General features: G+C 49.1%; 1 long non-coding RNA gene across 1 annotated transcript in view; it reads right to left on the reverse strand.

Moving 5' to 3' along the window:
- Window positions 1-933: 933 nt before the first annotated feature.
- LOC143438863 (uncharacterized) overlaps window positions 934-18,509 on the reverse strand; it is a 57,211-nt gene continuing 39,635 nt past the window's right edge. The window contains exons 3-4 of the long non-coding RNA XR_013107430.1: window positions 6,363-6,541; window positions 934-1,220 (exon numbers count right to left, since the gene is read on the reverse strand). This is a non-coding gene — a long non-coding RNA (uncharacterized LOC143438863). The remainder of the gene's footprint in view (window positions 1,221-6,362; window positions 6,542-18,509) is intronic.

Here is an 18,509-nt window from a genome sequence, read left to right on the forward strand (position 1 = left end):
ACCTCTACCTGAAACACCACTAACCAAAACAGCCGCTCAGCTCCTTCCAAGGGGATAATCAAAGTGCAGCGTCTCTGGAAAGGACCCGGCTCGCAGAACAAGTCTTTAATTTCAAGTTGACAAGGTTGGGAGCGTGTGCTACGGGCACATGGATAGGCAAGATGGATGGGTGGCCAGAGAGTTGCAGATGGTGAGCTGGAGGGTGGAGGGCTGAGGGTGGAGGAAGCCTTAAGAAGTTTCCCAGCAGCAGGCGGAGGACTTTGCTGTCTGACTGGTACCTGCGAGGTGGAGATATGGACATTTCTTGTCCACCCAGATCCCTACTCAGCATAGGACACCCCTGCATGTCCCCTGCTGACTCAGGAACAGGTTCAAAGGAGGGCAAAAAAAAAAAGAAGAAGAATCACGAAGGGGATAGAGGTGATCCCTAAACATGGACTCAGAGCTGCTGTTCCCTGATTCCCCTTGGGCCTTTGCACTCAAAATATAAAGCTGCTTTGAAATTTGCCCCTGCTGAGAAAAACAAACAAACAAACAACAACAACAAAACAAGTCTAATACTAGGTGGGGAAAAAAATCCAGGTGCTTTGAAGCTGGTATCATCCTGTCCTCAAGAGAAAGCTGGTGAGAGCCCTGCACAGGATCACAAAGCAAGTCTGCAATAAGCCAAGAATAGAAAGAGATAGGATAGGATAGGATAGGATAGGATAGGATAGGATAGGATAGGATAGGATAGGATAGGATAGGATAGAATGGGATGGGGTAGGGTGGGATGGGGTGAGATGGGATGGTGTGGGGTGGGATGGGGTGAGATGGGATGGGGTGGGATGGGGTTGGGTGGGATAGGGTGAGGTGGGGTTGGGTGGGATGGGATACAAAAGACCCTCTGGCATTCATAAGTGGTCCAACCCAGAGGCTCAGTGTAGTCCGTGTTTCCGAAAAGCAGCATGGAACTGCTTAGACAGCACACCAGAGCCCCCTTCACAGCAGCAGAACCGGCAAGCAAGCTCTACAACCTGTCTGAAGACTTCTTGCACACATCACTCCATGCTTGGAATCTGTGCCTTGGTGGCAAGATGGCTACTTTCTGGTCGGTCACTGTGGAGGAGCTGAAGGAAGCACTTAGAAAGATGGCGGTCTCTTCTTGCACAGTTCTCGGCTGTGAGCCCTGTGGCTGGCCCTGGCTGCCTTGGGCTCTGGCTCAGGGAATAAGGAGGCTTCTGTAGGCAGATGAACAAGAACAGAGCGATCAGCCTTCAGGGAAGACAACTCCAGCTCCCAGCTCTGCACTGCACCGCCACCAGACCTTTTCCTGCTCCATTTACCAACACTGTCCATGGACACTGGACACCAGTAAATAGGCACCTGGATGTTAATCCCTTTTGCAGGGGTCCCCTTTCCCCAGCCCACAGGATACAGCAGTCCCATTCCACAGCATCCTGGCTTCCTGAAATCTGCATGACCTGAAGAATTCAGTGCAGTATCCAGCCAGCTCTTTGGGGGCGCTTAGACATATGTGTGAATCAAACTACCCACTTCATGCTTCTTCTTCTGCTCTGGGCAGGTGGGCACTATAACCAGGCATAAGCACTGGGCAATAGATAGGAGGGTTTGGGCTGAACTGAGTCCCCCAAGTTCATACATTGAAGTCTAAACTCTCAAAGTGAAGGTATTTGGAGACAGAGCTTAATCAGAGTGGTGGGTGGGTTCTGATGGGTCAGATGGCTGGCACCCTTAGGGTGGGACTAGTGATTTTTTTTTTTTAAAGAAGAACCCAGCCAGGTTTCTTTTCTCCTTCTGCACACAAGATCACTGTAAGAAGGTGGCCACATGTAAACCAGATCCCCACCAGCCAACACTTTGGTCTTGGACCTCTCAGCCTCCAAAAACTATGAAAAACTGCCATTTAATCAGCCTGTCTTTGGTATAGCCAATTTCTGGGTTCACCATTTCTACACACATATATTAAACCAACCAAAGACTGAGAATATTTGCGAGAAAACTGTGTCTGTGTGGAACATGCACAGACTTTGCCCTCCATTGTTAGTGTCTAAATAATATGGTTTAGAAACTGCAGATACTCTGCTTAAACTGGAGATCAGACCCAAGACCCTGCGCGTGCTAGAAAAATACTCCACCACTGAGCTACACCCCCAGTCCATCATCTGTTGTCTTAACTGTTACAAGTAACCTAGAGATGTTTTTAAATATTCAGAAGGAAGCCCAACGGCTCTATGCAGACACTGTACCATGTTAATATTCTTTAACACGCATTTGTTTTGTGTCTGTGCTTATGTGTATGTGATGTGCCATGGCACACACGTGGACATGAGGGATCAACTTGAAAGAGTCAATTCTTTCCTTCCATCCTGTGGGGGTCCAGGGATCAAACTCGAGTCTCCAGGCTTGCCACATGTGTCTTTATTCACTGAGCCGTCTCACCGGGCCCACTGAACCATTTTCTATAAGGAGCATGAGCTCTCAGGGATTTGGGTATTTATGGGGGTCCTGGAGTCCCCCTGCAGCCCTAGGTGCCAAACCATCTGTTATAGCACATTGAACTGACAAAGGCACAGGAGTGATATGCTTTATTTCATGAGTACCTTAGGCCATAAGCACAGATGGACTCCATCTTGTGTGTCTACAATGTTAAAATTGATCGAATAACAATCTACTGTGTCATCTAATACGTAACATAAAACACTTCAAATTCCTTCTGACACATCCCAGAGCCTCTTCTGGTGGCCTTGACTGTACTTCAAGTAGTACTGTGACAGGCAAAACAGGAAAGTACTGAGCCAGGCACCTGGGATCTTCTAGACCCATTGACCAAACTGATACACAGTGTCTCGCTTTCCCACTTGCAAAATGGAAGCAGAAGTGCATCCCTGTTGAACCCCTTTCTTGAAGATGCTATGAGTGAAGCTCCAATGGGATGGTAGGAAGGACAATGTCTGGACAAATTTGCGCTTTGTAGGGCCCTTGCAAAAGGAGAAGTCTGCTTACTATCAATTGCTAAGCTGGCCAAAGGTGGTCCTGAGGTGGCAAGAAAGTTAGCCCCCATAGTGGCCAGCTGACCAGCCACGTAAAAGTTCTTGTCTGCCATTCCACACCTGCTAACATCCCTCAGACCCAAGAATCCAGCCTTTCCACAGCATGCTCTGGCCTGTACATCTTCCTGCCAATGGACTCTGGAATGCCTGTCTGCCTCTTCTAGAGGATCATGAGCAGATTATGGTTCATCTTTGTGTCCTTTTGTTATTAAGCCATCTTGGCTCATCAGCCCTCGATCTCTGAAGTGATTGAGCTAAGTCCGGTTTAGAAGAGAGGCTAGCCGGGTAGGCAGTGGTGGCACACACCTGCAATCCCAGCACTTAGGAAGCAGGGGCAGGCAGACCTCTGTGAATTCAAGGCCAGCCTTGTCTAGAGTGAGTTTCAGGACAACCAGGGCTACGCAGAGAAACCTTGTCTCAAAAAACAAGGGGAGGCTGGTATAGGAGCTCCCTTTTGCTTGCCCTGGCATTTGGCACTCTCCGGGTGGCAGGAACAAGAGAGATTCAGAAGTAGGTCTTCAGTGGCTTGCTCCAGGCTGGCCCCTCTGCTGTTGCTTACACCCTTAGGCCAATAGGCCCCTCTACACTAGCAACACTGTGAAGCAGGATAGTGACCAGATTAAGAACGGTGACAGTGACTTTCAGTGACATGGGACTGCTGCAATGGATCCCCCGCGCAGGGACCCCAGATGCCCTCAGCCTGTGCCCACGTGCCTAGTTCCCAGGAATCGAGCAGGGTATGAGCTGGCCTGCTCCTGTCTCTTGCCTCCATCCTTGGCCTTTAATATTCATGAGCCCTCCCTGCAGGGGAGCTAAAAATGTTCCGCTCCTAAATCTAACTGCTTCGTGGAAGCCTAATTAAATTCTTTGGTGGAAAGGGGGAAAAATGACCTTCAAAACTGCCAAAACCAGTCAGAGTGGTGTGTTCCACAATCCCTTCCACTCCCTTGCCTTCCCACTTCAGGGGTCCATATTCTGTGTTAAGGTTCTCCACTCTTCCCTAGGGCTAAGTGTCCCAAGGTGCTGTAGAGGGAAAGACACCACAATGGCCAGACTGTCTCCAGTTAGAGAAACAGATGACGAGGCGGGTACATGCATTTGACTGACAGCCTGGGTTTGATCCCGGGACCCACACAGCGGAAGGAGAGAACAAACAGCAGAAGCTTGTCCTTTGACATCCAGATGCAAACCGTGGCATGCTCACTGTGTCTGGTGTGTTGGGGCATGCATGTGGCCACACACATACACACACAACATATATGTAATAGAGAAAAGAGATGGTTCTGAGGCCTCAAGGGACTGGATGACCTTAGTGTTCACTAGAAATATCTGTCTTAGCGAAAGGCTGGGATTAAAAGGAAGAGGAATGGCTTTAGGAAGGGTTGGCACCGGTGGAAAGAAAAGCAGCCATCCTTCTACACAGAACCTTGTGTTTTTGGGCATTCTGGAAACCTCATTAATGCATCCTGGAAAACACACACAGGGTAGAGAAGAGCCCAGGCACACTTGTACTCAATAGACTGGGATTAAAGCTCATACCCCAGCTAGTTCTTTCATATATAAGGGGCAGTAGGCAATCCCCGCCTAGGACAGTGGTTCTCAATCTGTGGGTCGTAACCCCTTTGGTGGGTCAAATGACTTTTCTCACAGGGGTCACATAACAGATATCCTTCCTATCAGATTTCTACATTATGATTTATAACCGCAGCAAAATAGCAGTTGTGAACTAGCAAAGGAAATAATTTTATGTTGTGTGTGTGTGTGGGGGGTCGTCACAACAACATGAAGAATTGTATTGAAGGGATGCAACATTAGGAAGGTTGAGAACCACTGGCCTAGAAGCTGGCAGGAGGTTCCTCTTTTTCGAAGGTTGCTGACCCAAAAGGTCTGACTGTCCTGTTTTCCCTGTGACCTGTCCTCCAGAGAAGGCTGAGGGGGAAATACAGGTACAAAGCCCCTTGCTTGAGCAGGATCAAGGCTTACACCCTGGGGAAAGGCTCAGACCCTAAGAAGTCTTTGCAGGCATGTCCAGGCATACTACTCAGCTTTTTGTCACTATGACAAACCTGAGAGAAGCCATTCAAGTTCAGCTGACCCACTCACTGTTTTGGCCTGAGGTGAGAGAGAACATCCTGATGGAAAGAGCATATGACAGAGACTACTCATCTCATGGCACCCAGAAGCAGAGTAATAACAGAAAGGGGCTAAGACCGGATAAACCTTCGAATGTGTGTCACTAGTGAACCACTTTCTCCAGGCAGGCCACCCCTCCTGAGCCTCCAATGACTCCTGGTGTCATCAGCTGATGACTCCAGTGATGAGCTGGTTAGTCTCAGGATGACATCAGAGCCCTCATGATCTCACCATTTCTCAGTGATTGGATTCACCTCCTGGGGACCAAGTCTTCAACACATAAGGCCACCGTAGAACATAGCACATCTGAACCGAAACAGAACCCACAAACCCCTCCGCATGAGAAGGAAGAAGCTGACTAAAACTCCAGAAAGGCAGAAAGCTGAAAAAGATTGCGAAGCCTGGCAGTGCTGGGCATTGGCTCTCCTCCGCCCTCTTTGAGACATACTGCTGATATAAAAGTTCCACTTGTTTGATAGAAGAGGGGAGTCAGAGTCTGAGGGGCCCACTGTTCTCTCTTCCATTCCAGGGGGAGGTCATTTTTATCTGGTCCTAACTAGGAAGGACCCAAGGAATCATTTGCAAACAGTGTCACAGCCCACGGTGATGTTACTCTGCAATGTTATCTGGCTTTCACCTGGCCCATTCATTCCCAAAGTAAAGTCCTCACAGCTTCTGGGTCATTCTGAGTCCACCAACACAGACCCTACTCAGTGTCTGCATTCTCCGGGCATAACCGCAGCTACTTCCAGGAGGCGGGGCCACTACACTGGGCTGACAACAGACAACAGACTCTATGGAGTTTTCTCCAAGCAGCCAGAGAATTCACTGCACTCTCCACTCCTGGCCTCACTCAATCTGTGCCCCATCCCAACTCACTCCTGGCTGAACCCTTGTTCTTGACCTGAGGGCCTCCATCTGACACCTTCCCTCCATCACCCCTACTCTCATCCTCCCTCATGGCTTCATTCAAGGACAGTTGCCAGACCAGCTCATAGTACTTTCCCTAGACCTGGTTTCCAGACAGGCTGGACTCCTCACTCTATCTCTGAACCCCACAGTCTGGAGCTAATTTTAAACACCTCTATGTGTTGGTATCTCAACCCTAAAGCTATCTTTGTAATCCCCAAGTGGCCAGTGTTCCTGATTTTGATGCCTCTGGCATCTCCACTGTACCTTGAGAAGGAGCCTTGGATGTTTCCTGAAGAGTGAACAAGGGTTACCAAGCTAGATGGGCAGAAACTGGTTGGATGCGAGAGAAACTGCACTCATGCTGGGCCAGAATGGGTGATGGGGATTTCAGGTGACGGAGATGATTTGATCCCACCTTCACACTCCTCGGTCTGGGGAGGACTCTGGTGAAAGAGCAGTAAACAGTGAAGATGAGGGTGGTTGGGCATACATATGTGCACAGACGGGCCATGGCAATTTCAACAGTGCTCCCCTGCCCATGGCGATCCCAACAGTGCTCCCCCAACCAAAGAGCTTCTCACCCTGCCCATGGCTCCTAGGAAAATATTATACTCCCTCCCCAGCTTGGCTTTCAGCAGCTCGGCGTATACAGTAGTGTCCCAACATGGAGGCTGAAGGCACCCACTGCTCACCCTTGATTCTCCTCCTGTGCCCTTTTTGAAACCCTTAAAACAAAGATGAACATATAGTGCCACCCCAAACCCCACATCTCAGAATGAGACCCAGACATCTCTAGCCAGCCCACAGGGAGAGACCAGGGTGACAGCATGTCTCATCCTTGGACCATCCTTGCCCCAGGTCAAGTTACTTGGATGACAATCCTGTTGGTCAGTACATCTGGCCTCGTGCCAGGGTGCATGGAGGTGTCCTAGAACAAACGAGGTCATCCTGACGAGGTTTCCATTCCCTCATCAGATGCAAATAGGGTCACCATCCTCTGCAGAAGCCCCTCCAGATGCTCTTAGACATGTGACCTAACAGCTGGCCAAATGTTACTCTGAAGAACAAAAATAAACTATGTTTCCGACATAAGGATTAAGACAAATGGGGTACATACTTCCTATTCTATTACAAATATATATAATAATAATAATACTGGAACAAAATTTTCATTTGGAAGGCAGGTCTTGTTATGTAGCCCAGGCTGGTCTCAAACTTGTGGCCTTTGGGCCTCTGCCTCCCAAGTGCTGGGAGAGATGGGTCGCCAGCCTGGTGTATCTTGATATTGCTGCCATGGCCCATCCAATGTCTGCAGACAGTTAGTTCTGTAAATCTGGGCTCAGATCTCTTGTCTTCCTTTACTGCAGTTGCTATTGTGAACATCCTAGAAGCCTCTAGAAATCCAGCCATGCCTCCAGCTGCTTGGAGCTTCTGGTACCCAGCTGGGTCTTTCTCCATAAATGCCCTTGGGAGCCAAAAGCCATTCTTCCTTATGGCAGGTGTCCTCCAACAACATAGGTACCATCTTCCAGGGAAGCCTGGAGCTGGTCTGGCCCAAGGAGAAGGGAGGTCAGACACTTCACTGCTCTGCCTCTGGTAGCCACCTCAGGGGATGTTAGAGATCTCCCTTGCCCATCCTTGCTCTCCTGTCTCCCTCGGGTGTTCTCTGAATGCCATCCACAGATCTGTATCTTGAAGTCTACTTTCTTAGGACCCCAAAATGAGACAGCCACCGAGGTGTAGTGAGCAAACGGTCGCGCGGCACAGTGCCCTAATGCATGGAACTCAATTAGGGAGATCTGCTGCGGCTCTCCTTGGAGGTCATTATTTCTCAGCTCTGGCTGAACATCAAAATCAGATGTAGGATTTAAAAAGAAGAAAAAGGTCCCGAAGCCAAAGCCACTTCTTCCTGTTCTGATTTCAGGACGGATTTCTGCAGTTCACAAACTCCATGTCCGGGCTGTGGACTAATGACCATGGAAGGCATCTTTCTTCACCACCACCATCCCTGAAGTCTACAATTTCAGAACCATGAACCCTTGAAGGGCAAAGTGAGTGTCCAAGGGCAGATGGTAGCTAAGTTACCCAAAGGGCTTTCAACTCTGTCATCTTAACTTGACTGGCAGGGTCATTGCCTCAGAGCAGCATAAAGACCTTGGATCTCTCTAGCATAGTCACAAGGTCATTACGTTTATTAAGCAGCTGCAGGGACATCAGGCAGATGTGAGCAGATGCTCCAGCTATGTGTATCTGGGACAGTCCTCATTTCACTGTGGCAATCTGAGAGGACTTCCAGGAGGTGGCGGGCTCTGAACTAGATGGTGAAGAGCAGCAGTGCTTCAGATAGAGTGCCCTTGGTAAGGATGCCAGACCCTAGGATGGTCGTCTCAATCAGTGTTCAGCCCATTTCTAAGGAAACCAGTCCTGATCTGTATTCTCATCCTCTTTCTGGCATGACTGGGCATTTCAGGGGCTCTCAGGCTCATGGACCAGCAGGCAGTGATTGCCTGGTTTTTATAAGAGCACATTTTGTTCTAAAGATTAAAACGTAGGCAAGGGTTGGTTGAAAATTTGTTTAATCTGCTCCTCATTAGCCTTGCTTTTCTCTGAGGACAGGAGTCTCACAGACATGTGGCGTTGCTACTTACAAGCTATGCAACCTTAGCCGAGTTGCGTGACCACTCTGAGCCTCTATTTGTTTGGCCTTAAAATGGGCACAAGAACTCTTATCTTCTTACTTCCCCCCCCCCCACACACACATGCTCTGGATTTTTCACAAAGATGGAGTGGGATTTTTCATAGTCACAGTCAGGTTCTCTGTAGAGAGCGAAGCTCACTCCCAGCGCAGGCTGCTGTGATTTTTCTCATTTCCCTTTTGAAAACCCCCAGATGCCAAAGCTAGCAAGATTACAGCCACTGCCCAGAGCACAGCATCCAGCTCCCCACACCACCGTAAGAGTGGAGACAGGACGGTAGTCCTCACATTCCACTCAAAGGCTTTCTCCAATATGGTAGCCCCTCTTCTCCGGTGTCTCCACTCTCCCATCTCTTGGGCTCTGAAAGGAACCAAGCATTTTATTCCAAGTATGAGCTCCTCGATGTACCTCCATTCCCTCTGCAGCAGCCCGCCAGCCGTGCCCTCCCCACCTCCATGCCCTCACGGGCCTTTTCTCTCTGCTCCTCTGGATCTCCTAACTCAGCTTGGGGTCAGTCCTCCCAGCAGGGTATCACCTGCTACCTGGGAAAGGTGGGATTCTCCTGCTCAGACCCCTGGAGGAGCATTCCTTTCTGATCCAGTTGGAGCAAGGCATTTAATCAAGTACACACTGCAGAATTCTTGACCACAACCACGGTGCCAGTCAGTCACGATGGAGGGGTGGGGCCACTCGTGGAAGCTGGGGCTGGAGCTAACTCTGGATTCTCAGCCCCTGCTCCTTCCCTCTAGCCTCATATCTCTACCTATAAACTGCATCTCCTGCCTCCTGCTGGGCTGTTAGTCACTGTGTCCCCAGTGTCAAGCCCTCTACCCCATTCCCAAGCATTCTTCCCCAGGTCCAAAAGCCCAGCTTAGGCTATGGTTTCTAGGAGAGACAGGTCACGTCTACCGCCCCTCGAGGTGCAGTGTGAGCCAAACTAATCAATGGCAGAGCGGTAGATTAAGGGGCCTTGCTCAAAGCCATCCATCACTGTCGTTTACCCGGGCCTGTCAGGCTGCAAATGGAAAAGGAGATGATGTGAAACAACCCATCTGCAGGTTCTTAACGCTCTTTACAAATTGCCGTAGTGAATAACTTGTTGCCTGTATTTATCCCTTTTCAAATTGTCTCTTAGCTACAGTCATCCGTCTTCATTCTACACCCTGATGGCATGCGCACTGCCAGTTGGGCAACCTCATTATTTTGCCTGGAGGAGGAAAGGGAGGAAGAAGGAGAGAGAGAGAGAGAGAGAGAGAGAGAGAGAGAGAGAGAGAGAGAGAGGAAGAAGGAGAGGAGAAGAGGAGGAGGAAAGAAATGAGGGGAGATGGAAGAAGGAAGAGAGAAGGGGAGAAAAGGAGGCCGTGGGGAAAGGGTATCATCTGTAGAGTTCGCCTGGGCAGAAGCCGGATCAGCTCAGGCCCCACTTCCCTAGGCTCACAGTGAAACATCTGCTTCTTCCCCCCAGGGAGTTTGTGGACAGGAATGGTCTTCTCCCAGCACCCTAGTAGCTTGACCAGGGGTACAGTCAAAGATCAAAGTCACAGAATATGATTATCCATTGTTCTGCTCTCAAAAAGGAAAGCCTTCTGCAATATGACAGTAAGCCGTTTTCATCTTGTTGTTGTTGTTTTTCTGCTGTCTGTCTGTCTGTCTGTCTGTCTGTTAACTGTCTTGACAGGGTCTCACTCTGTACCTCTGGCTGGTCTAGAATTCTTTGGGTAGCCCAGGTTGGCCTCCCTCATGATGAGTTTCCCTGTGCTGTTGGTTTCCAAGCTATAAGACTACAGGTAAGCTACACACTCCTCTGGTGGTAAGCTTTATGCATGATGTCATCTTTAACATTTCTCCTCCTTCAACCTTCAGGTAGAGACTCAATAGTTTGGGCTCTCCAGTGAGACCCCTTCTGCAGGCTTTGAGTCCCATGCCTTGGGTCTGGCTGCCCTGCTGTTCTTTCTCCTCCAGCTCAGAGACGTAGCTTTCAGCTCTGTAACGGATGTTTGTAGTCCCCTATTTCTACCTTGGAATCCACCCTTGGGTGACGGTATTAGGACGCAGAGCCTCTGACAGGTTCTTAGGTCATGAGAATGAAGCCCTTACAAACAGGATTAGTGCCTTCATCAAAGGGTCCTCAGGGAAATATCTCATTGTGTCAGTCTGTGAGAACATAGCAAGAAGCCATTGTCTCTGAACCATAAAGCCCATCAAACATAGAATCTGGCAGCACCTTGATCTTTGACTTCCCAACCTCCAGAACATCAAAAAATAAATTAGTATGAGTATGCCATATATATATATGTGTGTGTGTGTGTGTATACATATATATGTATGTGTATATATATGTATATATACATACATATGTGTATATATGTATATATACATACATACATATGTATGCATATATACATACACACACACATATATATATATGCCCTTCAGCTTTAACCAAGTAAGATACCTACCCACTAGCCAGTCTCCACCCTTCTCATTGCCATAGTAAAGTGAACCATCTGGGAAAGGCCTCAGTATTGCTTCCCTTGGTTAGGGCCTTCAGTGACCCCTGGATCAGAGTCACTCTGCCACCCTGCTCAGGGCACTGTAAAAGTCAAGGGTGATGCTGTAGAGATTCCTATTGAGCTGGAGACATGCTCGTCTGTCAGAGTACTTTTCTAGCATTCATGGGGCCCTGGGTTCCATCACTAGCACCACACGAGCCAGGTGCAGTGGCTCACACCTGGAACCCCAGCTCTCAGGAAACAGGGACAGCGTGACCATGACCGAGGTCATTCTCAGCGGCACCACAAGTGTGAGGCTAACCTGATTTACATGAGACTTTATCTGAAACTAACAAATCGACCCCTGGTGACACAAGGGGCTGTGGAGCATGGAGATCAGCTATCATTCACACACACACACACACAGACACACAGACACACAGACACACACACACACACACACACACACACACACACACACACACCGTGTCACATAGCTCCTGGGTAGGAATCAATGAGCAGGCTCCAGCCTTGCCATCCCATGCTGTTCCTCTTACGCAATAAAAGCCCTGCATCTGTTCATAGGTCCAACTCTCTGACTCAGATAAGAGTGCCTCAAGGCTAGGGTCCTGTAGCGTATCCCTGTATCCTCCTCCGGGCTCAGTACAAGGCTGGGCTTATTTATAATGACCAGAAAAGAGAAGACCCTTCCAGTCAGTTCTTCCAAGGGAGAAACATCTCACAGGCAAGAAAAGGCAGCTGGCCTCACAGGGATCCCAACCTGCCCTTTGTTACTGGTTACTTTGTTACTGGTTACTTTGTTACTTTGTTACTTTGTTACTTTGTTACTTTGTTACTTTGTTACTTTGTTACTTTGTTACTTTGTTACTTTGTTACTTTGTTACTTTGTTGTTACTTTGTTGTTACTTTGTTGTTACTTTGTTACTTTGTTACTTTTTGTTACTGGTTACTGCCTTTTGTTACTTTGGATTGGTTACTATGGCTCACACCAAAATCTGCCGATCAGTCAGGCATTTCTAACACTGCAGCTAGCATTCCACCCAGTCTTCCAGGAGACCTTTAAATATTTGAAAATGGCTGTCAGGATTCACTTAGCGGTCTGTCTGTCTCCCAGGTTTAGGTTCCCTGGCAATCTCAATGACTCCCCACATGGCATGGTATAGTGACCTTGGGCTACCCCATGTCCCTTTTCCAACTGCCACACCATTTGTCAGCATCCTCACTCAGCCGTTGCTCCTGGAATGAAATACAAGGCTCCAGATGTGGTCCAGCCACTGCCAAGCTCAGAGGAAGCTACCACCTCCCCTGTCCTGCACTTTGATTAATTTAGCCAGAGACTGCACCACACACACACCCTCTTGGCAGCTCCCCATATGGCTGGCTCAGATGGCACTTCGTCTGCTAATCCATCCAACCCCGTTACTGTCTACCCCACAAATCTCCATCTTGTCCCAGAGGATAATGCCATAGTCTTTACAGAACACCTGCCAAAACCCAGATTTGCCACATTCCTGGGTGCACTGTCTGTCTAGAAGCAAAGAAATCCATCAGCTGGAAGTGGGAATTTGTTCCAGTTGAACTTGTACTTGGTGAACCCGGGATAATTCTTAAGGATCACTCTTTTGGTTTTTTTCCTACAGGCCCATGAACCATCTACTCAATAATCTTTTTTTTTCACTGCCCTCTACAGAGCTTTCTTCACCCAAGGTGCTTGCTCAGTGTCTGGGCTGAGAAACAGTGACAGGCTACCTGATCGATCACTGTGCCCTGGGCTTTATGGTGGTGTACGGAGGTTGTCCAGGGAAAAGCAGAGAGGGGAGTGTGTCCAAGTGTCGAAGACTCAGGGATGCCCAGAAAGGCTGTAAATAGCATGGCAGAGGGACTTTGAGTCCCTGGGTTGGAAAATTTATTAGGAATGAGACACTATTTCATTCCCATGCACAATATTTGATTCAAAGAAAATAGGAAAACGTCACTGGAATCCCAATTCTGCCGAAGCGTTTCCTTTTCTCCTATAATTAGGCACTCTGGATTTTCAGTATCATTTTTTTTTGTATGTGTTTGTTTCTTCTGATTTCCATGGGCTATTTTTAGGCCAATCATGACTCACTTTTCGAAAAGCTTAAAAAAAGAAAAGGCTTTCTCCCCCCACCACCCCCGCCCTCCAGCAATCAAATGTTCCTGTCCTCTGGGTGACAAGCATTTAGGTAAGTCAGAGATGAGTGACAGTTGTGGGGGATCCAGAAGGCACACAGGAGGAAGGCTCTGCTCTGGGAGGAAGGACAATAAAGGGAAAGATCCATATGGGGACTTGCCAGCCCTTGCCAGTCCCAATCATGATCCCTACTCAGTCTTCCAAAGAAGGGTTGGATTAAGGTCCCAGGCCTGGTCACAGGAAGAGCCCAGAAGATTCTAGAAAGTTATTTCACCCCTGGGAGAACTATCAGGTATCGTGTGGACATGGCCCAGAAAACAGTAACCGTGAGATACAATCGGCTCAAGGCAGGAGAGAATTAACTCGGAGCTGTTTCTTGGTCTAGGAAGTCCAAACAAGTAACAACTGTTGTGTTCAAGGTCCCTTTCAATACTGACTGAAATCAGCAAAGAAAGCCACTGGAAGAATTCCAACTCCAAAAGAGAAACTGAGTCACAGTTTCCAAGGTCTCCTTCAACACCAGGACTCTGGGAATGGAGGAAACATGGGGGCGGGGGCGCTACATCAGCACTTGTTCTCAAAGCAGACAACACAGAGGGACAGGGTCCTTCCAGGAAGGGCCGAACACCGAAGGGACTCTGAGTGCCATGGATGAGTGCTTACTTCCCTTAAATACCCAGATCCCCCCACAGGTTTTCGCAGGTCCAGTTCCTTCTTTCTGTGAGTTTAGATTCTAAGATAGACATGCAGTCATTAACACGTGTGTTATACATATAATATAATGTCACATAATAATAACCTACAGAGGGAGAAGGTAAAAACACATGTGTCAGAAAGAAGAAGTTCTCAGATCTGCTTTGAGCCGCCTCTAAACGACATATGTAGGGCACGTGGACCCACGCCACCAGACGGGCTTAAGAGCTGAGCTGGTGAGGTGGGGCATGCTCAAGCCCTGGGACCATCAGAAGTTTGTGGACATCGGGAGTAGAGCTGCTCCCTCCCTCTCCGTGCATGCTCTAGAACTCATATCCATCAGTCACATAAGGCAGCACCTGGAGTCTTTCCCCATGCAAATAGAGTATCACCAGCATCTTAACCTCAGCCAATAGAAAATATTTACCACCCAAATCCCATCCCACGCCCCAAGACTCATATATTCCTTGTCCACATGGAATAAAGCACACAAGTTATTTCACCAAGGAATCGTCTGAGAGTGGCTGTCTTTACTGAACTGTAACACTTGAGGAAGGGCTCTCTCTCTTGAAGCACTTATCATTGGATCTTGGACCCTCCTGCCTACCTGGCCATGCTCTCATTGCCTGCAGAGGCTGCCATCAGAGCGGCCATGCTGCCATCATGGGACCCAGGACCTTGGCTAACTGCCCTCCCTGCAAATGCTGCCCAACCTTCTTTGTTCCTTTTTTAAGAGCTGTAACACTCCGCAGCATCTGTAGAACCTATCCATCCCTGGCTCTGCCTCACCCTCCTCGGTATGGCATACACAGAGGTCTGATGTACCAGAGGATAGGGGGCAGACTGAAGACTCCCAGTCCCGGACTTTGCTGCCCCACCCATGCTGAGCTGAGGTATTGGTGGCATCCTGACACTGCCAGCAGAAAGGGAGAACCGGGATCTACATACATATGCCCACCTAGACTGTGTTACAGTCCCTTGTCTCTATGTCACTAGGACACGTCAGAATCAGTCCCCACACAGGAACCATATGATGATAGAAGAGCCCCTTCAGAAAGGTGGAGAACTTCCGGGAAAATGTCACAGTTTGCCTGTCCTAGCCTCCTGCATTAATTCCCAGAAGCTCCTACAGAGCTCTGGACACTAAGGGACAAGAGGCACACAGACCTGGTAAGATGCCCGGCTGAGTGCCCCACTCACATGGAAAGCACAGCACTGAGAGGCAGCAGAGGATTGGGTAAGCGTGTGTCCACGCTCCTCGGGTGGATCACACAATGCTTTGGGTGTGTGATTTGGGGGCCTGGGAACTCCTATAGGAGCTGATACTTGGCCAGGAATCTGAGGGATGAGGGTCATGTAGCTGGGTACCGGGTAGGCAGATGGGGAAGGTAAGCAGGAGTCTGATATTTTGGAGAATTGAAAGGTGTTACCCCTTGAACAAGGAACATCGTTCATTGGATCAACATGGAGCTGGTACCTGTTGGATTTTGCTCATCATTAGAGACATGTGGTTACTCAGCCAGTCCTACCTTCCTGCTCCTGCTGTCTAGAAAGGAAAGCTGATAGCTCGAAACGTCGTAAATAACTAGCTGGTGACATCCAGGAAAGCTCTTACAAGGAGATTTCCAGTATTGGGGGGGCAATCGGAAGAGAAGCAATCTGGGGCATTCTTAGGAACTGGAATTCATCAGACTTGGCAGCTGACTGAATGGTGAGACCGAGGAACCCTGGGGAAGTCAGAAGGGTTTTGACATTGGGCACCAGATATGTTGGGGAGCCATTCACAGACACGGGAAATGGGAAATGTTGAGCATTGTCCTCGAGTGTGACTTGAGAGTGTCAGCTGTCCAGCAGTCTCCCTTGGATAGAGTGTAAAGAGAACTGAGGAAGGGTCTCAGTAGAACCCACTTCACAAGTGTGACCTTCAAGGGCGACCAGCATGGGAGGGTGGGCAGAACCAGGAGGCCTTATTACTTATTATCATCACATAATAAGTAAGCGAAGGCCTGAGGCACTGAGAGAGGCTTGCTTATGGGACTACAATGTGCTTGGGGTAGGGTGGTACCTAGGTATTATCAGAAAGGGGGATGGAGAGGCAGGCAGAGGCAGGAGCACCAAGGGAACTCAATTTGTCAGAAGCACAAAAGGAGTAATTAAAGAAGTTGAGAAAGAAAATTACACAGTTAGATTTGTTTTCTGGAAAAAAAAAAAAAGCTTCAGTGGATCCATGGGGAAGACGATGGCTCGGTAAAAGTGGGAGGGGGCCAGGGAAGGGGCTCAAAACTTGGGAGCTTGAACTGATGGCACTTTAAACTCAGGATGTGGCAAGGGGAAAGAGGAAAAGAGGATGAACTCGGGGTTGGTTTTCAAGTTGAGGAATTCACTCTGGGGGCTTGTGAAATACACTTACAGACACCCAGGGGGTGGCCAGGTGAGCGAGCCTGGAGCTCAGGAACACAGCAAAGATGAGGCACATGCTTGAGGCACTTAAAGCTTGGGGCGTTACAAAACGAGGTTGGAGAACTCTTGTGTACCTCTCCAAGGACAGCTCTGTGCTCTGCTCTCTGTGTGCAGACAGCCATGAGTTCTGTTGCATGAGGAAGATCCAGAAGTATCCCCAACCTTGCTCTTCCTTCATACCCCACTCCCCACAGCCAAGATACAATGGGGCCTGTCCACTGGGTTTCTGTAGCTCTCATATTCCAGTGGTCTCTCTCGAGACCTGGTCCTATGCTTATCCACCCCTGCATCTCCTGCCCATCTCCCCAACTACAGCTTCAGTGTATAGACCATGTCTCCATGGAGTAGTATAGTTCCCAGAAGAGACGCATCACATCAAAACAAGAAGCCAGTTCCTGGCCCAGCGGGCTAACTCTGCACAAACCTCTCCCATGTCCCATCCTCTTGCTTTTGTTCGTCTCTGCTCCCTTTACTTCTTCAGCCTTACACCCCTGGGTTGTGCTAAGCTTTGGGTCAAAAAGGTTTGCCTCTTATGTCATGGATGTCACCATCTTGCACAGGTTTCTCTGACCACCCTTGGAAGTAATCACTGTCCTTGCTTCTCAACAACACCGGATGCCTGATGTCTCTGTAAATCTGGTGTGAGTGTTCTCTCTCTGTCTCTCTTTTCTCTCCCTCTCTCTGCCTGTGAGCATACATCTCTTCATCTTAATACCTCAGAACATATGTCCTGCCATACTTGGTGCCCACAAATATTTGCTGAATGAGTAGAGAAATAAACAGGGGTCTGAAGGGATGGCTTGGTTTCTGGTGTGGCACAGGCCTCAAACTCCGGACCCCAATGGGGCAACAGCAGGTGTTTGGCCACGCCCCCAGGCCCCAGGCTCCTGACATGCCATTGATCTGTGCAGTTCAGTCACTAGGACCCCTACCAGCCCCTCCACTGTTAGAGGATGTGGCTACAGGCCTCAAACCCTCAAGATACTTCCATATTAATGAGATACCTAAAGGCCAGAGGGCGTAGCCAATTATGTATTCATTTCTCAGACCTCCCTCCCTCCTCCCTCCCTATTTAAGTCAAGTCCGCCCTGACCTAAGTGGGGAGTGCATGCAGATTCATCTGTCATCCGCCATGAAAATAAAACCCTTTTGGAATCATGGACTCTCTAGTGCTTTGGGGCCTGCCGTGGGAACCGTGGAAAAGGTCTCAACTACCGAGCTGTGTCTAATCTCCGTCTTCAAGCAAGCTAGCTGAGCTGCCGATCCAAGTGAGTACTTTCCCCCGGAAGCAGTGGGGGCACCACTTCCCTCTCTCCCTCGTTTCTCTCAGCGAATACTGGCCAGTTCTGCCTGCATGCCCACAGCCTCTGTTCGTCCGCGGCCCCCCAGCAGCGTTTGGGATCCCCAAATGGAGACCACCGGCCTCTGGGCCCACTCCCTTGTCCCCCACAGAACTTCAGATTGAGGTTCTCTCCCCGCCCAGGGACGATCTGGCGAGCCCAATGCCAGCCTGGCACCACGTGGAGGGAACTCAGTTAAATTCTCACGCTTCTGCCACTCTGAGCCTCAGTTCCAGCTGACTGAGCCACGGCAGACGTGCGGGGACCACAACTCCGCCCAATAGGAACCCACGCTCCCACGGGCACACGCCATCATTCCTCGCAGGGAATGAGTCGACCCAAGGTGGATACTCGGTGTCTCGACTCAATAGCACTAAGCTATAGAGAGAATGTGCAATCAAGAAGAGAGAGCCTGGCTGGAGAAGAAGAAAGAAAATAAAGAGCCACCATAAGGAACAAAACAAGGGCAAAGAAAGTTTTGAAGGGGGAGGGGGTGTTCTGGCTTCATGTCTGCTGCTGTGATAGAAGAGACCTTGACCAAAAGCAACTCAGAG

This window comes from Arvicanthis niloticus, chromosome 26 (assembly GCF_011762505.2).
Source record: "Arvicanthis niloticus isolate mArvNil1 chromosome 26, mArvNil1.pat.X, whole genome shotgun sequence".
Classification (NCBI taxonomy): domain Eukaryota; kingdom Metazoa; phylum Chordata; class Mammalia; order Rodentia; family Muridae; genus Arvicanthis; species Arvicanthis niloticus.